At 35.2% G+C, this 23,666-nt stretch overlaps 3 long non-coding RNA genes across 4 annotated transcripts; 1 reads left to right on the top strand and 2 right to left on the bottom strand.

The window, feature by feature from the left end:
* Window positions 1-729: 729 nt before the first annotated feature.
* Window positions 730-4,429, top strand: LOC132170480 (uncharacterized). Its single transcript, XR_015912771.1, has 4 exons — window positions 730-1,258; window positions 1,674-1,872; window positions 1,969-2,032; window positions 3,654-4,429. It is a non-coding gene; the product is annotated as an uncharacterized LOC132170480 (long non-coding RNA).
* Window positions 4,430-5,718: 1,289 nt separating this feature from the next.
* LOC132171342 (uncharacterized) lies at window positions 5,719-10,292 on the bottom strand. Of its 2 annotated transcripts, XR_009439023.2 has the most exons (5): window positions 9,669-10,279; window positions 8,918-9,093; window positions 8,307-8,793; window positions 6,217-6,448; window positions 5,719-6,122 (listed from the first exon to the last, which is right to left on the bottom strand). It is a non-coding gene; the product is annotated as an uncharacterized LOC132171342 (long non-coding RNA). The 2 variants fall into 2 exon arrangements; XR_015912773.1 differs by having other exon boundaries at window positions 6,217-8,793; window positions 9,669-10,292.
* A 6,985-nt stretch (window positions 10,293-17,277) lies between these two features.
* On the bottom strand, window positions 17,278-22,839 carry LOC132170477 (uncharacterized). Its single transcript, XR_009438962.2, has 3 exons — window positions 22,644-22,839; window positions 19,883-20,047; window positions 17,278-17,515 (listed from the first exon to the last, which is right to left on the bottom strand). It is a non-coding gene; the product is annotated as an uncharacterized LOC132170477 (long non-coding RNA).
* Window positions 22,840-23,666: the final 827 nt, after the last annotated feature.

The following is a 23,666-nucleotide window of genomic DNA, read 5'->3' as shown; positions in this document are numbered from 1 at the left end:
TTATTTTGGAATTGGACAATGGACATTAAACCTATAAATAATAACATAGTCCATATAATATTAGTTACACTATAGCCTTACATCTTAATTAGTTAATTGTATACACATTGAAGCTATGATTATTATTGATTAATAACATGTTTAATTATTTTTTTAGTTACATTGTCGTGTGGGTCGGGTCGGGTCGGATGACAAAACGGGTCGAGCTCACGAGCCATAAACAAGTCGGGCGAGCCGGGTAATTTTCGAGCTACACGAGTCAAGCTCACGATCCCTTAGCGAGTTCGGGCGAGCTGGTCGATTATCGAGTTAAACGATTCGAGCTCATGATCCCTTAACGAGCACGAGCGAGTCTGCCGATCTCGACTTAAACGAGTCGAACTCATGAGCCCCCGTCGAGCTTACTCGAGCGAGTCGGGCATGTGTCACTAGCTAATCGAGCGAGTTTCAGCAGTAACGAGCGAGCTAGTACAGTGTCGAGCTCGAACTCGGATCGAGCTAAGTCGAGTGGGTATCGAGCGATCTGTCGAGTGTGTCGGCTCATTTACAAGCCTACCTAGGAGTGGGCAAAAATTCGCCCAACCCGCAAACCCGCCCACCCGCCAGTCCCGCGCGGATTTGACTGTTTTTTTTTTTTTTTTTTACGGATACGGCTACCCGCCCCGCCCCGCCCCGCTAATCAGCATATATATAAAAAAAAAAACCCTAATTTCTAACCTAGTAGCTGCCGCTCCTCTCTCTCTCGCCGCTCCCAGGGTTGGCTCTCTTCCATTATCTCTCTCTCTGGAAGTGAACTAACGAGATATTTTATGTTTGCATTGGATTTTGCTTGGACTGTTCGAAGTTTTTACTGCTCTGTTTGTTTCAATTCTGGTGGAAGTTGTCCAAGCTTTGAGGTTGAAGGCGATCTCCTCTGTTGATCGAATTTGGTTAACCGTTGTTCCCATCGGAGATTGACAGTGGAGTTCCATGACGAAATCCCATGATTGCTGCTCGCCTCTGGGGTCCTCAAAGACCTCTCCAGGTTCGTTCATGGAGTTCCATGGCGAATTCCGACCCACCCGGCAAAACCCGTGTCACACTTCACTTCACTTCATCTCTCTCACTTGCTCTCTCCTCTCTCTCAACCAATCGCCGTTTCCGGTTACTTCGTGACTGTGAATCGCCGATCCCGATCCCGATCTGCTCTCCCCCGCTCTCTCTCTCACTCCTGTTTTGCATTCCTTTGTCTCTGACGCACGGCCATCGAAATACAGAGGTAAGCTCAAGCCCTAACCCTCATTTATTGTTTTTTTCTTTTTCTCGTATTTTTTTTCAAATAATAATCGACGGCGACGAACGGGGGCTTGAATTAGGGTTAGGGTTATGGGTAGGGTTTGCGAGAAACGATCTCTCTCGGTCTCTCCCGGGAACAGAACTTGGTCAGCTTCATTTTTTTTTTGGATTTTACTGATGTGCGAGATCTATGAGATTGGAAAATTTGTTGGAAGAAACAATATGAAAATTTATGATTGCAATCCAACAAGAACTGTAGGACCGAATGTGTTGGGTTCAAGTTACGGGGTCGAGGGGCTTTGTTTTTTATTCTGTTTCTATTTTACCATAAATATGTCATATTTTCTAGTATTTCTCCATGATCTAATTATTGGCTTGCTGTTGGTGATGATGTGTAGGGGATACAAGTGGTTTGGACAATGAAAACTCATGCCTTAGTTCTCAGCACACTCCTGCTGCCACAGATGCTGTTGCTCCCAAGGATGTCCCGTTTCTGATGTACAACAGTCACCAAAGAAGTCTCTCCGAGCGGCAATGATGAAGAACCGGTTTGCATAAACTATTTTGAAAGCACAAAGGAAGACACTTTTTGACCATGTAAGATTAGATTTTTATCATGATGTAACATTTGGATATCTTTGGTGCTATGTTTTCTTAGTTGCTCATATATGTTATCTTCTTGTTTGTCATTAGGGTAAAGCAAATCCTTTGAAGATGCAGCAGGAAAAGGAAAGATTTAAAAGTATACAACGTGAAGGTGAATTAAGCAACTCAATATTTTCTCCCTCCCTTGTAAACCCCATTTACTTACAAAAAGTCATGTGCAATATGATATATCTGTTTGTAAGGATCCCATGGAGCAAGCGCTTCACTTTGATTTTGCAAGACGAGCTCTTGATGTATTATATGTAGTACAATGGATACTATATTTTCTTGTTGACTTTCTATGACCAGAAAGTTTTATATGTTATTTGCTCTTGACCAAATAAAAAACTAAAATGAAATTAGTTTCCATCTAAAAGACTTGGGATCTCACAATTATATGTGATGGGATTAATTAATACTTTGCACTTGGCAAACATAGGGAGTGAAAATTTGCAAACAGAATGATGCTTACCTTTAAATCTTTTTTAGAAATAATAATTGATTCTTTTTTTATACATTTGGCAAAAGAAATGGGGAAAAAAGAGAGAAAGTTGTGCAATTTGCTCAACTTTTGCAAGTAACTCTAACATAGAGTGAGGGGTTACATTACTAAGAGCATGTTTAATATTGAGTTAAGAAGTAGAACTTTTGTAGTTAACAAGAGCTTTTTAGAAAAAAATTAAGAATTAAAAATAAAAAAATAAAAACACTTAAATTTTAAGCTTTTTTCATAATTGCATTATGGCAATTTTTAGAGTTTAAATGTTAAATAATTTTTTTTAATTTTTTTTTTTAATAAAAAATGACAACTTTTTGTTGGACACAACTTCCTAAGTTTTGAAAATATTTTTGACCCTCTCTAATGCAATTCCAAACAAACTTTAAGTAGTTCTTTTTTTAATGCTAGGATACACATTGTGTCAATATCATATTAGTTCTTTTTTTAATGTTAGGATACACATTGTGTCAATATCATATTAGGGATATCTGCACAAAATTATATAACTACAATTATTGCAAATTGAATAGTGCATCCTCCTGATTAAGTTTCATGACCTTATGACATTAACATGTGATTTAGGATTTTAGTTTAGTTTATGCAGATTTAGTAAAAATGAGAGAGATAAAAAGATTTTACCTTGACTATAGACTATGTTTGAAACGAGTAAAAATGAGGATTTGCATGAGTAGTCACGTTTGTCTTTTTCCTTGATCAATTATAAACTGAGGAAGAAAATTGTTTTAATTTCTTGAGTTTTAGAACTTCAGAAAATGATGTGAGGAATGCCTTATAGTCATTAAGAAAATGATGTGATTAGATATATCCTTTGGTCAGCAAAAGACAAGGAAAGATCAGACAGAGTTTAAGGCCGGTCTGGTAGACCTTAATTAAATTAAAACTTTTGTTTAGGCACATCAGTTAGATTAGTGAAGCCATTGCTATGTTCTGTATATTATGTGTGTAGATCTTGTTCCCTAAATCATTTGGATTAGTGAAGCCATTGCCTACAATCATTAGGAGGTACTCATTGATGATGGTGTCATAGATTGAACACTATTATCTCATACTTGTATTAATTATGCCATCACATTTCATTATTTATCTCTTTCTTTGTTATTATTATTTTTTCTGCTGCAATTATTTATCAATTGCATATTCATTCCACAAATAATTTATTGTGTTGCTTATCTGCCTTGCCCACATGAAAACTGAGCTTGTTTAATTCTTGTAGTTTCTCATCATGGGTACAAGTGAAGCCTTAGCATTAAAGAAGGTCTTGGTCAAAGTCTTCTCGGAACGACAAGAAGCAACTCATTGTATGCGATCATGTGGGTTGTCGCACAATTCTACGCCTAGTGAGTCTGATGGTAGAAAGAAGTTGAATGTGAAGTATTTCAAAGAAAAATCCTTTGTGCCGAGGCCTCACAAGCGTGGGGCTCCAGACTTGATGAAATATCAAGTAGTGTAAGTGCAAAGAATTGATCGTAATTTGGGTTTAGAGTATTTCACCACTTTGAAACAATAGAGAACTCATCCAACTGGTTGGGATAGTCACAAGTGTTCTGTCAAGCATGCTTGTCTAGACACAGATTGGTTGAAAACCCAACCAGTTGGATGAGTCCTCTGTTGTTTTAAAGTGGTGGAACACTCTAAACCCAAATAACGATCAATTCTTTGCCTTTTCACTACTTGATATTTCATCAAGTCCGGAGCCCCAAGCTTGTGAGGTCTCGGCATAGAGGATTTTTCTTTGAAATACTTCACATTCAACTTCTTTCTACCGTCAGACTCACTAGGCATAGAATTGTGCGACAACCAATGTGATCAATTGGTTACTAAGAAATGTTTGTATGTTTTGACAATTTGAATACCATGTGTTTGTATTGCAGGATTTGAGTGAGGAAACATTTTTCTTTCTTTATCCTGCATGAATATCTAAATGATTATATGTGTTAGTATGTGTCTTTTTCCCTGATCAATTATAAAATGAGTAAGAAAATTGTTTTAGTTTCTTGAGTTTTAGAACTTCTGAAAGTTATGTGAGGAATGCCTTATGGTCATTACGAAAATTATGTGATGAGATATATCCTTTGGTCAGCAAAATACCCAACCCGGCGTTGATCTGAAATTTTTTATGTTTTTTTTTTTACATGTCAACCTGAAGTTTCTTGCACCTTGTTTTCGGAACAAAAGATAATAGTAAAGTTTTGAGTTCGAATTTTGTCTCTTTAATTTACATCTTATTTTAATTAAATAAATTAGCGTGTTAAGTCTAAGATAGTGTTAAATAGAGTAATTATTCTTTAAATTATTGTCAATCTCTTGTCAAGAATGGAATTGAATGTGAGTTGAAAAAGGAAAACTAAAATTTATCTTATTAAACGAATAAATTTGCGTGGCCATGATTAGCATGTGTGAGGCAAAAGGCACAACTTTACCAAGTTATTCTTTTCTTGTAGCTTATATGTTGCATATTCTCTCCGTTATAGAGTTGGCAATTCACCTGTTATTTATTTATTATTTATTATGTGGCGTGGCACGGATTAAATTTTTTTACAATTTTTAAAAAATAGTAGATTTTTAAATTATGCAATTTTGTCATTTTAAGCATCAAAATACTTGAAAAATGTCACCATATTAAAAAAATGATATATTTTAATTGAGAATTTAATATATTTTCATCACGTTTTTGCTCTTTATGTTGTAAAAAAGAATTTGCGCAAGTTAATTAGTGAGAATATGCGCAAGTTAATTAGCACTGCAATGAACTTTATGAAAACTCCAATTTGGAATCAAACTCCAAAGTTGGTGTGCCTCAAGTGCGTATCTAGTTGTGGTACAACCACAGTAGTGTTCATTTCATATGTCCATTAGTTTTAATGATCCCTTGTCTAATGATACAATCTCATAATTTTTCTGCTGATATTGAACAATGAGCAGTTTGATAAGTTTCTTGTTCAAATGTGGCAAGGAATTGAAATGGAAATGTCGCAAAAACTATTATTGAATCCAAAAGAACATCAAAATAATGAAAGGACCAATTGAGCATAGACTGCTCTAATTGTTGCATGCAGTTTTCTCATGTTATTTATGGTGAAATTGCTCAAAGAGAAAAACCACTGGGATAGTCATTATCACATTAATGGTAAAATGTTGATAACAAGCAGCTGTAATGCAGATTTTGCTTTCAATGATGACACTATCCTCTGTATATAATATATGGAACATGGCATAACATGAACTGCAACGAATCTTTTACATTTGAACACAATAAAGGTGAACAATGGCAACTGTAGAGAAATCAACTTCATTTTGTATTGTTTCAATTAGAAATAATTTTGCACAAATTAAAGCACAAGAGCAAGAGAAACGTTTAAAATTACAGAAATATGATTAAAAAACACAAACACATCGATCAGGCAGGTGGCAGTGTAACCAAACCTCCAGCAATTTTCAACCAGTCCTTGAGGCAAGTGAGCCCTAAACAGAAGGAAATAGTAATCAATAAAAATAGAAGAAAAAAGAAATAGTAGATAGATAAACAAATTGAGTTTAAAGCTCCTGTTGCAACTGAGATGGATCCCGGCGAAAAACATTATGCAAAACACAATCCAAATTCAACCTCTGCGAGATGCTAATTCAGTTTTCCGGGTCTTCGGTACATATGCAAATTGGCTAAAGTCTTCTGCCAATGGTTGGCCTTCAATGAAAATACACCAAGTTAAAGATCATGATGCTTGTAATAAAAGTCAGAAGAGCAATAAAACTTTGGCATCACGCTTAAGGTATATTACCTATTGGTACAAGTATTCCGAACATCTTTTAGAGAAGCACGGAGACCACTGAAACCACTGGCGCGAGAACCAGATGAGGAGCATCTAAATGATGATATTACTGAAATGAATTTTTCCATTGATTTTTCTGCTATTTCAGAATAACGGTTTAAATGGGAAATGTTGGATCCAAACTTTCCTTCTGCAGCTTTTGTCTCTGTAGATGTTTTGCTGAAGTCAGGAACAGAGTGACCTAAAAGGAATGAAACATATCAAATGTTTTTGTCAAGGTTAAGGGCTCAATTATCCAGAGTAAAAAAAAACATACGAGATGTCTTTTCTACTATGTTAAGAAAATCTAGCTCAGACCAGCCTTAGGTACTTAGCAACAAAGGCATGACTCAATAAGAAAACAACTTAGCTACACAAATCAACTTACAGAACCTTAATATACCTCTAAAATCAAATTCTGGTTTATGCAACCATGTACCTAAATTTAATTTCAACCATATGAAAGAAATTGCTTGATCTATGATTATATATTATGAATATTGTTTGCATGAAAATCCTAGAAAGAAATAAAACATCTGTTCTTTCAGGTCTCTAAGTCAACATGTGCTTACAAACCACAAACTTATACCTGTCTAATGCCATGCATAATGACAGCCATTCATTAATTTTTTATTTTTCTCTTTTTCCTCAATGCAAACAGTGCCTTACATTTCTCTATGGTTTGCTTTACTGTATTGCCTCCTAATCTGATAGCTGAAGCTTCTCATTTCTCTCTCTGGTCTCTCCATCATATGCCTTTAAGGCCCTTCTCCGTCCCTTTCAGTTTCTGTAAAGCCATATGATTCCCATCCTCTCTTTAGTTATTCTTTTTATTTAAGTACTCATCCAGATGGTTTATCCTCCCATACAATACACCGCATCCTTTTCATCCCTTTTATATTCCTAAACAGGATATCTCTTCACTATCTCTTTTTATTACAAGTTTCTCTATTATCATTTCTACCTTCATCATAGCAGATCTTCAATATCTTAGATGCTAGTTGATCAGGGTAATAACTCCCAGCCCAAACTCAAATGCAACGAACTTCCTATTAGATGGTTCTTTCCCTGGCCTGCACAATGTCAATGATAGAACGGACCATATCAATCCAGCCACCTTGCATTTGTTGTACCATTTTAAGCTTTCTTTGATGGATCACTGCCGCAACCCTGACTACAGGCATCATTTAAGAAATTCATGTGCATTCATTGATCAATCAACATAAAGGTAGCTTCTATTCTTCAACATCAATGACGTAATTATCGTAATTATATGTCCATTCCTCTTATCTTATGCTATCATGAAAATAGGAATTATTCTAGAAGCTGATGAGTCTTGAAGGATTCCTTTTATCGTATGTGCAAAGATAAGAGGATTGCATATATCAGTGGTGCTCATCTGATAAGAGGAATGTGCCACATTAGACGAGCACATTTGCAAGCAAGCAACGTAACATTATGCCATATAATGATTCCTTTAAACAGAAGTCCCATAATTCTCACATATTGTCATGAACCGAGTTCTAGGGATTACTGCATATAGCTGACAGTCTATTAACCTAAAGCAGGACTTCACTAAAAGAAATAGCTTTTAACTAAACTAAATAGATGTTTTCAGCATTTATAGATGTACTCTGGGACCATAACAGGTTTCAAATGTACCACCATAAAAATGAATGACAACTGAAAATAAAATAAGAACTTATTGAACAAGAAAGAAAGCTTCATATAGCAAGACAACAAGCATAAGATCAAACAATCACATCTATGCTTAAATACGTTAATCACATAAGTCTAATTTAGTAAAGCACAGACTTGAAAACAAAGAATTCAGAGTTACAGCTCAATGAAAAGTATAAAATTAAAGCAATAAATAAAGTTTACTTCTCAGATAGAGTTCATTAATAGCTCTTGACATTGATACAAACCATTATCAAGAAGAGGTGCATCTGTACGCCTTTGCTTGGGTTGCACATTTTCCCGAAGCAGTTTAAATAATAGAGTAGAAAGATTATTCAAGGTGCCATCACAACATAACTAAAAGAATAAAGTGAGAGTACCACTTTTTGAGACCAGTCATTTGACGAGGTCTTCCGTTTCATGACTTTGTCCTTAATATCATTATTTCTGAAAAAAGCATCCTCGGGTATGTTATTCTCATATGTATCAACGACATCATCAGCCTTGACCTTCTCTTGTATATTGTTTGGGTCCTTCTGGTTTTCAGACTTATGCTGAAAGTAAGAACTTCTTATGACGACCTTTCTTGTACCTGTCTCAGTTTCGCCCTCAACTGCATCCGGAACATTCTTACATTCATGCTCCTTAATCAATGTTGTACAAGGGTTATGAATTGAATACCTGGGTTGCTGTAGAGTTTGTTCTGGATTTCTTGTCTCAGACACCATACATTTTACATGAATCAATATTCAAGTAAGTGAGTACCATGTAAACTCGTCATTGAATATGTAGATCTTAAGGCAACCATAGCCTTACCATAGGTTGGAGATTCTGAAAATTTTGGAATCTCAGTGGTGAAACCATCTTCTACCGACAGAAAGAAAAAGAAATTAACTTATTATATCAAAGTTCGATCTAAGAAGATTTTAACAATCAACTATCAAGTGATATTCAACTGAAGTTTGTCACCACTTCCGTTCATATCACTCACAAGGTTGTCAGCATGAGAAACAGTGGCCATGCTTACGGAGTCAAGCAGGGATGCTGGCAAGCAGTTCATTTTACATGCAGCAGCCTCCAACGTGATGTGTTCCTTGGAATCAAGTGGATGATTAGGTGACGTTCGTGGGGCCCTGAATTTTCTCTTTACTTCAAGGGATGCAAAGCCTTTAAACGTTAAGGAAAATTGAATTACTAGAACAAAAATGTAACGGAAACCTTTGGTGCTCGGTGGTGCCATAAACTTATAAACCATTACTTAGTTTTTACACTCTAACCTCCCTAATATAATGTCCTTTTCTGCCATAGATCACATGCTGATACCTGTTTTGTCCTTAAAACCATTATTTGTGAACTTTGTTGGATGAATTTAAGACAGCAAAAATTACCTATAATTTGTCCAAATACAAAAGTAGGACATACCAGCAGCTTACATGCAAAGAAAAATAGAAAGTTTGTCTAAATTAGTTCCAAGAAAATGGTAGATACAGCCCAGATCTCTACAGGAAGTGATCCCGCATCACAAGACAAGCTCCTAGCATTTTTTGGTTCTAAAGCATGAACCAGAAAACATATGGCAGGATACATATAGAAACTCCTGTACCTAATTTTTAAAATCTGATATGTAACTTATAATAAAAAAATTAAAAAAACAAAAAACAAAAAAAACCAAAAACAAAAAGAAAAGAATGAAAGAAAGAATGATATGATCAAAGCCATGAAAAAAGGGTTTCAAAGGATACAGAAATACTTAGTCAAGAGATTCTTCTGAACCGGCAAATCTAGCTTTTTCTTCATGCTATCAAGATTAAATTGTTTACTTTGGGATTTTTTTGTTAAGCACCGTTTCAGCACTAACAGTCTCTCCCTGTTTGTCAAAAGATTGACAAGTCGAGCACAATCACAAGTAGTGAGGAGCAAACTTTAAGCAAAGTGTAACAAAATTAATTAGTTCAATTCCCCAAGTCAAAAGTAAAATTTTCATCTCTAATGCCGTAAATAGACCATATAGGTATCAAAACAAAGTTGAAAGTTCTCACTATTCTGCTTTGCCATATTAATATCATTTATAAACTACACGTCCAGCACTTAATAGTTCATTTTCAGAACTTGTTCAACAAACATTTCTCAATTGTAATTAAGATAAAACTAACTAATGTGCTGAGAGATGAGAATTAATTGGATATATAACAGCATTCTAATACCCACAGAGAATAAAAAAGAGTTTGGTGACACCTCAGTGCTTGAGAAACATCAACCTAAAATATTGAAGTATGAAAAAAAGAAAAAGAAAAGTCAGGAAGTCATGCAGATGGATAAAACAGAGATTATAGTCAAACAAGGGATATCGACAGACTGAAAAGAAGATTAACTATCATACACAAGATACAAGACTTTCACTTTCTAATTGATTCACTTATATTGGATTATATAGACCAGGATATAAGATTAAGCCCGGTCATAAAGTTTGAAGTAACAGTATGGATTTAGATTAACTAAAGACATAATGTGTTTGTGTTTATGAATGCACATGTACAAGTACTTAGTTAAATATGATTTTCAACAAACTCTCCCTTAGTTAATACGGTTCTTAAGAAACTATCCCTTAAAATCTTCCTTTTTCTATTCTGAGTACTTTTCCATTTATACTTTTATTCTTCTCTCTTTCCAACATAGGCTAATTGGAGCACAAGTGAAAGCAGGTCACCTAATTAATTGTACAAAGAATCCCAAAGCAACTGCCCTTGAAAATGAGAGAGAGAGAGAGAGAGAGGATGTACCTGAAACTGCATTTTGGTAAATGGATCAAGATCACCTTCTGCTATGCCTTTCGCTGTATGTTGTGATATCAATGTATCCCATGTCAAGGAAGGATTTCTAGCATTTCAACTATTAGAGCAAAAATGTGCAGAGAATTAGACTAAAAGGCAGAGTTGTAAATAAAGGATATGGGCCTAGGAAGTCCAAATCATCTCCAACATTATCAGATATGTCAGACAAATGTACAAGTTCTTCATTGATAGGATCACAAACCCGTTGATGCTGGAAAGTCAATATTGCTTTCTTGAATGATTCTTCATATAATGGAGGAACAGAAACAGTGCTGTACCTCAAGTGCTTAATCACCTATATCGAGCCAATCAACATTTGGAATACATCAAAAAGATTAATAATTCACCAACTGAATTTAGTGACTTCTGACGAAAACAAATCTGCGAGCCAGTTGAAACCAAAAAACTTCTTTCTGCTCACAACCAAAAGCATTTTGGTTGGCTTATATATAGCCGATTGCAAGTGGTTGGCTTAACTGAGTTATGTGCAAAACGGGTTGAGATAAACATTACCCCATTCCCAAAGAGGATAAAAGGTGATGAAAGGTTGCTCGCTATAGTACTGTTTAGTGAAATCACCATAGCGCGTTTCAGGACAATAAATGATGAGCCCTCTCCGCAGCAGAAAAAAATTCAACAAAACCCATTTTCCATTTCTTCCCCCCAAGCCCTCTTGGCAGATAATCCAAACCCATAAAAGAGCAGAGAGATTTGTGCGACAGTTGATTTTAGGTTTGCGGCGTTTGAAAATGCATCAAATGCCCGAGACAATAAGACAATCATCCCAATTCAATAAATCATTGAAATCGTCCACTACATTACGCAAAAGAGATGTTTTTCGTTACTTGGGCACTTGCCAAGAAAAACCCATATTCGAAAATTTGACAAAACCATTGACACGTTCAAATAAATTACGAAATCTAAGTATGTATTTAAACACACCTGGTGGTGGGTAGGCCTTTGCAGAGCTCTCTGCTGCAAGACAAGGCACCCTTGTGGAGTCAAGAGTAGGTGTCGACCGTAACACAACAGCCGTTCAATTCCTTGATGTGGATTGGCACCATGATCGATTTCAGCAGCGGCAACAGCCCCTGAATCCCCATGTTGCTCCTCAACCTGTACGAGGTTTGAGCTGGGGACCAAATGCTTTACTTAGCAGCTACCAAACTGCCCCTAATCTTGGATTATAGACTAGAGCATTTACAGAGAGAGGGAGAGAGAGGGTTTTATGAAGCGAAACAATGTGAGTGATTGTGCCCCCAAATGGCGGGAAAGTTTTTGTCTGTACAATTGGTGTGGGTCCCAGACAGGGCATGTTTGGCACCAAGTATATGGCTTCCTTATGGACAGAAATTAGCTACATATTTTTGTAATAACATGTGTTTTTCATATGCTTTTTATTAGCATTATTAAAAAAAAAGAAAAAAAAAAAAGTTTTTTTTCACGTGTTAATGAACACTTGACAATTTATTAGACTGGTTTGTAACTAAATTTTGTCCCCTCCTTGGCCAAGCATGGACCTATTATCCGAACAAGTTGTTCGGGTAGAAAGCCCCCTATTAGGGATTCTACAATTTTTCATGTCCTCATCTCTTTAGATAGAAATTTGTAACAGAACTAGGATCCCCTATATTTTAGGGTTGAAATTACTCACATGTTAACAGACACTTGACAATTTATTAGACAGGTTTGTAACTAGTTTTTATCCTCTCCTTGGCCGAGCATGGGCCTATTATCCGAACAAGTTTTTTGGGTTAACAAGCCCCTCTCCTTTTAGGGATTCTACAATTTTTCATGTCCTCAACTCTTTAGATAGAAATTTGTAATAGAACAAGGATCCCCTATATTTTAGGGTTTGAATTACTCACATGTAAACAGACACTTGACAATTTATTAGACAGGTTTGTAACTAGTTTTTATCCTCTCCTTGGCCGAGCATGGGCCTATTATCCGAACAAGTTTTTTGGGTTAAAAAGCCCCTCTCCTCTTAGGGATTCTACAATTTTTCATGTCCAGAGCTTTTTAGATAGAAATTTGTAAAAGAACAAAGATTCCCTATACTTTTAGGGCTTGAATTGCTAGCAATTCGGGCATTCTAAGTGCAAGAATCCTGATCATTATAAAAAGTCCCATTTGCATGCAATAGGGTGCAAATCATACTATTGCTATATACATAGTGAAAATATGCATTTGTTCATTTATATAAATGATCGTATGGTATGCCATAAATTGAAGAACTCGTACATACTCTAAATTTCTGAGGATATGCAAAAAAAGATAATAGATCTCGTTATTAAAAGTAATAAAAAAAATAAAAATGAAAAATAATGTAAATATAGATGCTAATCTTTCATTAATAAGAGGTGACTTTTATGATAAATAAAAAAGGGAAAACTTTACTTTGCCCCTCTGAACTATCACCATTTTTGACATACCCCCTAAACTTTCAAAACCTCTCACTTTGGATCCCTTCGTCAGTTTTTAACTGTTAAATGTGAGACAATAATGTTTATATCCCTGACTTTTTAATAAAATTCCACATTTACCCTTAATTCTTTTTTTTTTTTTAAAAAAAAAAAAAAGAAAAAAAAGAAAGTGAGGTGACCTGGGGGTCAGGCTTGATCCACACGGGTTAGGCCCTGGGGTGGCTCGCACGGAGTCACACCCACCCCCAGGGCCTGACCCGCGTAGGTCTTGGCTTGACCCATGTGGGTCAAGCCTAACCCATGGGTCTATTGCTTTTTTTAAAAAAATAAAAATAAAACCAAGGGCATTTTAGTCTTTTCCTGGCCTACTATTAGAAATTAATGGATAAATTTGACAGAGGGGTCCAAAGTGAGAGGTTTTGAAAGTGCAGGGGGGAAAAGTAAAGTTTTCTCCCAAAAAAAAAAATCCATATACATAAGTATGTACTTTACGTAAATATATATATGTATGTCAACTAATAAAGCACAAAAAGTAATGGATCATATTCGTCGCTTCCCATTATTTTTTCTAAAAAAAAAAACAGAGACACGTTACATTTACATCTTTTGCACATTTTTCACATGTAGATCATACAGATTTAATGATTAATTAGAAAAAGGGATGTACTGAAGATGTACAAGAAACATAAAAATATCATTTCTCAAAAAAAAAAAAAAAAAAAGTAGGTAGGTATTTTTTTTTTTTTTTTCATATTGTATTTAGGGGGAGAAGTAGACAATTTTAGTGAAAAAACAAAAAAAAAAAACAAAAAACAAAACAAAACAAAGGAAAAGGACATAATATACTCCATAGTTTGATCTAACTTACATTGACATATACTCTAAAATCTTAAAACTATTGACCTATTTATGAGTTTTAATTAAAAGTAACAAAAATGTAGTTAACTTGTATTAAGGATATTTTTGTACACTACATTTTTTTTTTTTTAATGAGAGTTATAGATATTATTTTGAAATTAAAAAAAAATGTTAAACGACTATTTTTCTGTTATTAATAAAGATTCCTCCTGAAGAGTTGATTGCAATGCTCTTAAAACTACACGTCGTTCCACATGCCTTGGTTCCCACGTTCCCAGCTCTTTCGCGCGCCTTAGTCATTTTGACTGGGTGTTTCGGACCAAAGCTACGTACGGGGCCCCAATACCTCATTACCCAATCACTGCCTGACGCGTGGATAAAAGCCTTCCTATACGAATTCAAACTCTCGAGTCTTAAAAACAGAACACCAACTTTCTCACTTCACTTCATTCTCTCTCACTCGATCTCTCCTCTCGCTCTCTCACAACCTATCGCCGTTTCCGATCACTGCGTTGTGAATCGCCGATCCCGATCCCGATCTGCTCTCTCTCTCTCTCTCTCCCTCTCACTCCTGTTTTGCATCTCTGACGCACGGCCATCAAAATACAGGGGTAAGCTCAAAACCTACCCCTCGTTTTTTGTGTTTTGTTTTTTCTCGCATTTTTTTTAATAATAATCGACGGGGACGAACGGGGGCTTGAATTACGGTTAGGGTTAGGGTTAGGGTTTGAGAGAAACGATCTCTCTCGGTCTCTCGGGGGAAAAGAAATAGGAGGCAAAATTTTAAATTATAGTGTGTTGTGTCGTTTGGAGCTTTTCTTATGCTAGGACCATGAGCTTCGTTTTTTTTTTTTTTGGCTTTACTGATGTGCGAGATCTGAGAGATTGGAAAATTTGTTGGAAGAAACAGAGGCATACCTCATCAAGATGAAAAATTAGGATTTGCAATCCCACAAGAACCGTAGCACCGGTGGTGTTGGGTTCAAGTTACGGGGTGGAGGGGCTTTGCTTTTTAGATTAGTGAAACCATTGCTTACCATCATTAGGAGTTACTCATTGATGATGGTATCATAGATTGAACACTATTATCTCATACTTTGAGCTTGTATTAATTACACTATCACATTTCATTATTTATCTCTTTCTTTATTATTATTATTATTATTATTTTCTAAACAAGAGCATCAATTGCATACCCACAAATAATTTATTGTGTTGCTTATCTGTTGAAAAATCTTTTGCACGGGTTGTTGCCTTCCCCAACACTTGAAAACCGGTCTTGTTTAATTCTTGCAGTTTCTCATTATGGGTACAAGTGAATCCTTGGCATTGAAGAAGGGCTTGGTCAAACTCTCATCGAAACGACTAAAAACCGCTCATGGTATGCAATCATGTGGGTTGTCGCACAATGGTATGCCTAGCAAGTCTAATGGTGGAAAGAAGTTGGGTGTGAATTTCAAAGAAAAATCTTCTATGCCTAGGTCTCTCAAGCGTGGGGCTCCAAACTTGATCAAGTATCAAATAGTAAAGAAGCAAAGATTTGATCATAATTTGGTTTCAAAGTGCTCCACCACTTTGAAACAACAAAAGACTCATTCAGCTGGTTGGGTTTTCAACCAACCTGCATTCAAACAGGCATGCTTGACAGAACACTTGTCAGTATCCCAAATGAGCAATTCGGAATTAAATTCTGATGGTGAGTAATTGTTTATATTTTACCATAAATAGGTCATATTTTCTAGTATTTCTCCATGATCTAATTATTGGCTACTTGTTGGTGAGAATGTGTAGGGGCTACAAGTGGTTTGGACGATGAAAACTCATGCCTTAGTTCTCAGCGCACACCTGTTGCCACAGATGTTGTTGCTTCCCAAGGATGTCTAGTTTCTGATGTACAACCGTCACCAAAGAAGGCTCTTCGTGCAGCAATAATGAAGAATCGATTTGCAGAAACTATTTTGAAAGCACAAAAAAAGACACTTTTTGACCATGTAAGATAAGATTTTTATTATGATGTAACATTTGGATACCTTTGGTGCTATGTTTTCTTAGTTGCTCATATATGTTATCTTCTTGTTTGTCATTAGGGTAAAGCAAATCCTTTGAAGATGCAACAGGAAAAGGAAAGATTTAAAAATATACAGCTTAAAGGTGAATTAAGCAACTCAATATTTTTCTCCCTCCCTTGTAACGCCTTATTTACTTACAAAAAGTCAAGTGCAATATGATATATGTATTTGTAAGGATCCTAAGGAGCAAGCGCTTCACTTCGTTTTTGCAAAACAAGCTCTTGATTATTATTTGTTGTACAATGAATACTATATTTCCTTGTTGACTTTCTATGACCAGAAAGTTTTATATGATATTTCCTCATGACCAAATAATAAAATAAAATGAAATTAATTTCCATTTAAAAGACTTGGGATCTCACAATTATATGTGATAGAGATTAATTAATACTTTTCACTTAGCAACCATAGGGAGTGATGGGATTAATTAATACCTATCACTTGGCAAACATAGGGAGTGAAAAATTGCAAACAGAATGATGCTTACTTTTAAATCTTTGAACATTTGATTTATGATTTTAGTTTATGCAGATTTAGTTAAAAATGGGAGATGAAATTTTTTTACCTTGATACTTACTATAGATTATGTTTGAAACAAGTAAAAAGGAGGATTTGCATTGGTAGACTAGTAGTCACATGAAACCATAAAGTAATTTGGTGTTAGCAACTTTGAGAATTTCTATTTCACCTCTAATTTAGGTTGGATGTGAAATATTTCTTCATCTTGCAGGTCAAAAAATTTCAAAATGATGCCTATTTTTTGTTTGAAAAACAGTCTAGGCTTTCGTTTAAGGATTGAAAATGCTAATTTTAGTTTTTATTTTGGTCTGATTTCTGAAGCTAATTTTACCATATTAGCCTTTTTATTTTTCTATAATGCTCAGCTTGTTGGTGGCAGCATTCTAGTTTGTCTTTTTCTTTTTAGAAACACACTCACTCAGTTTAAAGTCAAGTGAGGCTATTCAGCTTAAAAGCCTACCTTTTTAAATTCCTAAAGTAATCTCACGTTTCTCTCTCACACACATTTCAAAACATAGAAACATAGTTGTCATTTGTTGTTTTTGTATTGGAAATGCTCATATCTATATATATATATATATATATATATATATATATATGTGTGTGTGTGTGTGTGTGTGTGTGTGTGTGTGTGTGAGAGACACAGAGTTTGATAAATGGATTATTGTAGTTTCATTACATTTTATCCTTCCCCTACTTACTCCAATGGACAATGAGCAATAAATCTGAAAATAAAAGAAAAAACATGGGGGCACTAGTTTACAAACAACAGTAGATATATACAGGAAAGGCTGTGGAACGGTGATAAATTAACATGCCCTTGATGGCTTTCCTCCAGTACACCCATGTAGTTTGAACATGTTGTCTGGTTCACACGCCTAGATTCCTGGCAACAAATAACACACCAGTGACCACCCATGCTTATATATATAAATATAAACTCTATGTCAATGAGACTTCATTATTACTTCAAGAAAAAAGAAATGCATGGTTAAAATGTATCATGCAGAGTACATGACATGTGACATGGTGCCAATGTGCATGCACACATTCAAAACATCCCTTAGAGTAATTCTGAAATCACCATGTCCGTGAAGCTGAGAAAATCCACTTGGGATTAGCCTAACCGTCAGCTCATAGCAGTGAAGCCAGTCATTAGGTGCAGAACTCTAATGCTATTGGGGGTCAATCCTGCGGGTAAGACAGATCAACATCTTGGCTAGACCACTCACAAACAACCAGTCATGTTAGTCTGACTCATCAACCAGACTAGAAGAAATGTGCCACTGCTGAATAAAGCTGCCCCTCTTCAACTGGTTTTGACACATAATCATCCAATAAAAAAAACACTGTAGAGTTCAAGTGTTTTGATAGTTATCTATGAGCATTTCCAATAAAAAAAACAACTACAACACACATTTATATATACAAGCTACATCCATCTAGGTATAATTGCAAAACTTTTCATTATCATGTTCTTCTTCTCTTCATAATTCTTATGGATACAAATCTACAGAAGATGTATAAAAATCAATTTTGCTGTGGGAAGATGCTATCAAACTAATTCTCTTTTCAGTTTCCTAATTCTCTTCTGCACTCATTTTCTAAAGCTTATGTATAAAGTTATTATGCTCAGAAACAAAAATAAATGTAACTATTATTTATCTATCAGCATTACTATTTGTTTTGTATTATGTTGTTGGCATCCATATACCATTTCTCTTTCATTGATAGGATTGAATGTTTACTTGCAGAGATGACCAAGATTAAAGCCCAAATGAAAAAGGCTGAAGTTGATGAGGTAGAAGTAAAACTGAAGCAGCAACGGCGGCATGAAATAGAAAGAGAAGCTTTTCGAGCCTCGCTTCAAAAGGTTACCTTCTTCTATCTAATACTTGTCTACATTTCTAGCACATCAAATATACTTTTCTACATCGGGTAGAGCTGTATCTGATGTTGTGCACCTCTCGGCAGATGACAAGAACTGTGGATTTAGAAGACAGTCTATGGGTTCAAAAAGAATATGATATGATGATTGGGTCTTCTTGCTCCTATGATTGGCCTCGTGAAGTACATTAAGCATACAATCTAGTGCTGCATTTTGTATGAAGAGAAATGAAATTTTGTTTATGAATGTAAAATCTATTGCTATCTGTAAATAGTAGTATTGTTGTAAATTGTGAAGTTCCCTATTTGGAGCGATAGAGAAATCAATATTCTTAACTACTGGGCCAGGTTCCTGCATACATGACATAACATAGCATAAAGAGAGATGATACATGTTCACTTGGTGACATAGCATAAAGAGACAAGATATACGAGATCTGGTGTACATCTGCTTTACATTTCTTTTGCAAATCTGCTATACAGAGATGTACAACAGATGGAAAAAGATCATTTCTCTTGCATAAATACAATCTTTGCTTCACTTAAAATTGACCAAAATCAGTTGTATGTGGACACACGCATGCTAGTTCTTTTGAATATTGGTTGGGAAGGCACGTGCAAGCCACATGCTTAATTCCCTATGATAGGTATGATTGTGATATCATTAAAAATTCAATACCATATGTAAAAAATATTTATAATATAAAGTCAATATATAAATCTATACCAAGATGCATATTTAATTTTTATATAACTCTTAGTATAAATTACAAAAGTGAGTAAATATGATGTAAAAAAACCACCTCCAACGAAGAGTTGATCTGTATGGCACACACAATACAAGTCATAGCACTCAACACTCCAATAACAATGTTCAAAGGAAATATCATATCTATGTATGTTGGGTTCTGTAGTGATAAGTAGCCCATTGAAAATTAATAGCATAAAAAAATGGGAGAACACTAAGCCTGAAGTTTATCAAGAATATTCAATCATAAAGAAGCTTTATTTATTAGAAGGCATATGATTATCTTTTCATTTTGATCATCAATGTTGGGAAGTTAACCCAAATTAGTTCCTATGGTCTCTGCTCTTTTGTATACTTTTTGTGTATGAGGGCTTTGCACTTTTTCTATAAAATTTTAATTACTCACAAAAACAAAAACAAAAACAAAAGTACAGCTCCTACTGTGGTATTTGGAAAGTAAATGCTCTTAACCAATTCTAAGGGCGCGATTCCTTTGCATCATAAAATGAAAATACACAATATCAAATTGAAACTACTATTTCCTCATCAAAATGGAGGCCTTTTGGTCTAGCCTATAATTCCAATTTAGACAGCAAATCAAGCTGCAAAACCAATCACCTGTCTGGCCATACTTGTTGACTGTTGGAAGTGGGTGCTGGCTCATATATATTAGCACAAAATATCCTCTTGAGAGTTGCTACCTGATCTTCCGGTCGAAAGAAAGCCATGCATTGCTTCTAGCATCCTCTGGAATTTGTCATCTACAACAATGTGTTAGTCCTCCTAACAAAGAACACAGCAAACAAGAACTATGATCAATAAGCCTAGCTTTCTTGGTGAAGTCAAACATAAAACAACATTTATGGTATCATATTTAAAGCAGCTCATCTGATGAGCAAATAGTTCCAGACTTTGACAAATATAGTAGAAAGAAATAAAACATGGCCAAAAAATAGTACTTTTCCAAGATACTCTTTTGAAGTAATATAACAGCAATTCATAAAATATCATATCCACATATTGAACTGCAAATACATGAAACATAACTCATATATAACTACAAGTAAAAGATATCATAAAATTATTTGAACTTCTACTGCGTACATGGGTTATGCCTCTTTTTGGCATATTTTATACATTTTCTTACTTATCAAAAAGAAAGAAAGAAAAAAAATAAAATAAAAAAACAAAAAATCATTCTTAACCCCTACAGTTCATTAGGCCAAGTCTCAGAGTTTATTTCTCGGGGAAAAAAGAACCCAACAAGTCACAAATTTTTTTCTCATTCTCATTCTCATTTCAGTTTACCACTCCACAACCAAATAAGAAAAAACCTCAAATCATTGTATTTGTTCTAATTTGGCTACTGCATATCTAAACAGACAATGAAAGTAACTAATAAGAAAATATTTTCATGAAATTCCCAGGATTAAGATAAAGGGATAACCCACACCTAATATCTGACTCAAAAACCTCACCACCTTGCAAGCTGAGCTCTTAACTCGCAGGATTATTTTCTATTACATTTTTTGGCTGCAAATTAGGAAACTGTTTGGTTTCTTGGCAGATAGATCTCATCTTAAGGCATGAATCAGCTACCTGTGGCCCAAACTCAACCATAGGTTTGGACTTGTGGTCCTCTGAGGCGGAATAGGTATTAGAAATTTAAGCAAAAAATAGCTTCAGGTGCTGCTTTATTTGAACTGACTATAACATATTCTATGACTTTTCATCATTTTGAGATGAAGTAAAAAACAAGGATGTTGTTGTTTGGCACTTCATCTAATGAAGCTTCTAGGCTATTTTGGTCTAATTGCTCAAGATACTTTAATGAGCCTGTTTGACTTGAATTTTTGCGTTCGGTTAAAAGTTACAATATCAAGATACACAATACACACTGTTTGAACAATTTAAGCTCTTAGAGTAATTGGTTGTGTTATATTTCTCAAACACCATGATAAAGATATCCCTCCCAGACTATTTGTCCATCTTTCATAGTCCAAACTTGGAACATAAATTAGTGCTTCAGAACCAGATAATAAATAAATAAATTTTAAAACTACACCCACTAACTTGTCAAAACTACCATAAAGATTGGAACTTTCATGATTATGCCTTCAATATGGTCATAAATTAGGAAAGTGATAAAATCCTGCTCATTGACTTTTTCAATATAGACAATCTAATGGATATCCATAAAATTGGACAAGCAATTTAGGATGGAGTCAGCAATGGCTGCAAAAGTTTAAACTTTTAGAGAGCAATCTCACTTTGACAATATCATGGATATAAATAACATTGTGGTTTAGGGGCAGCAGCTATATAATTTTAAGTCCAATACATTGATTCTAGCAAAAAGAGGCAGGTTGCAGAATTTTCGAGGCAGCAGCAAATAACAGGACATTTTAAGGCTTGTTTTGATCAATTATTTGTTGGCTAATGTCCAGGGAAATATGTGGGGTTTTAGAGTTTTGATAAGGTAAGCAAAGTTGTTGATTTGGGTTGCAAAGAGGGAAGACAAGAGAGGTTCAAGGGGCTGTTCTCTAGCTGTGAGAGAGAGAGAGAGAGAGAGCGAGAGCACCCAACGCTCTTGATCTGCGTTCAAATTAGACCATAACTGAAAACATCAACAACCTGGCCTCAAAAGCTGGTGTTCAAACTTTTCTTTTGCTTTTCTTTTCTTTTTTTTGAACAAAGTCTTTCAGCAGCAAATCCACAAACCAAACAAAGACATCTATACCCAAAACATATGCTAAGTTTCCTTTCAACAGAGAATCTTTAACCAGCTGATGTTGATCTTTAAAGATCTACCAAACACATGTAGTATGAGAATGCAAAAACACAAAAAAACCAACAATACAGATTACACTCATTTGAACAATTAACCACATAACAGAACTATATAATAAAATGATATTCAAACTACAAAAATCATGACCGGTTTATCAAAACTGCCCTCAAAAGTTGGTGAAAGCTTTGAATCCAAATAAACACGCTGGGAGAAAGCTTTGAATCTAAATAAACACGCTGCTTCAACCAAATGTGCAGCACACAATGTATACAGTACAAACCACCCTCTATCCTACGCAAATTTAAGGAAAATTCTCAGTCCGCCTGACATCTCAGCAAACCACAAGCACAAGTAAAATCACAGATCCACATATGTTCGTTACTTCTAACATCCATTAGCACAGAAACAGTAACAAAACCACCCTATCTCTATGCACAGAAACAATATAAATTTCCAAACTTTTTTTCTTCCAAATCAAAATCAAAACCAAAACTTTCAGTCTCTCAGCACCAAAATAAAGACAACCCAGAAGACAAAAAACCTAAACTAATAAAATAAAAAAAATTAAAAAGAAGGAAGAGACTTCACCTCCAGAAGTCTTCCACGGCACTGAAGGCGTAGATCGAATTAAAAAAGCTACCCCAAGCAGCCTGCTTGGACTTGGCAGAAGGGATATCGAACCAGAAGGTCTGCCCAGCTAGTGGGACTGGATCATCACCGGTTTGGTCGGCTGGATCTACTCATCGTCTCCCTCATCTCCAGCTCCTCCAGCCAAAGGGTTGGTCGTGCGTTGGTACGTGTGAATTTATAGGTAGGAAGAGTGGCAAATGATGGGCTTTTCTGTTTTATTTCAAAATTTTCATTTTTTTACGTCAAATGTCCAACATGCTCCATCTCAGGAAACTGAAGCCCATTTAACTGACATATGCACCCATGCTTTAGACCCCATCCGGCGTCGACCCGAAGTTATTTATTTATTTATTATATATATATTTTTTACATGTCATCCCGAAGTTTCTGACACCTTTTCGAGCATTTCCAGCAGTGTAGTTAAAATGGAGATATTAGCTATATTTAACTATTTTTGTCATTTTTTTTGTTTCAACAGAATAGCTTCATATTAGCTATTATACCTTAACTATGAATAGCTTTATATTGGTATTCACTGTAGCACACTAGATTGTTGAATATAATATTATTTTCACATTATTTTCTCTCTCTTCTCTCCCTCCCTCAACGTTTCTCTCTCTTCTCTCTTCATGAATTTATGATACAAATTCAAGTCTTTTGATTCACTAAAAACTCCAAAAAAAAAAAATAGTATCCATATAATTGACAAACTAAAAATGGAAAAATAAAAATAACACACAGGTATGCTCCGTGAATCAATTCTATTGCAATTTACAAGATGATGCAAAAGCGGTTGCATATAAAAAAAAATGAAAAAATAATATTTAATAAAATAAAGAATCTGTTGGAGTTAGTATTAAAAAATGAGTAGTTAAAATAAAGAATTGTGCTTTTTGATTAGGTAGAATACCTCTTACTGCTGGAAATGCCCTTAGGAATAAGAGGTAATACTTGAGTTAAAATTTTGTCTCTTCAATTTAC

Source organism: Corylus avellana, chromosome 1, assembly GCF_965113065.1.
Source record: "Corylus avellana chromosome 1, dhCorAvel1.hap1.2, whole genome shotgun sequence".
Taxonomy (NCBI): Eukaryota; Viridiplantae; Streptophyta; class Magnoliopsida; order Fagales; family Betulaceae; genus Corylus; species Corylus avellana.
The sequence above is the reverse complement of the archived record's forward strand: the minus strand, read 5'-3'. Positions and strand labels throughout refer to the sequence as shown.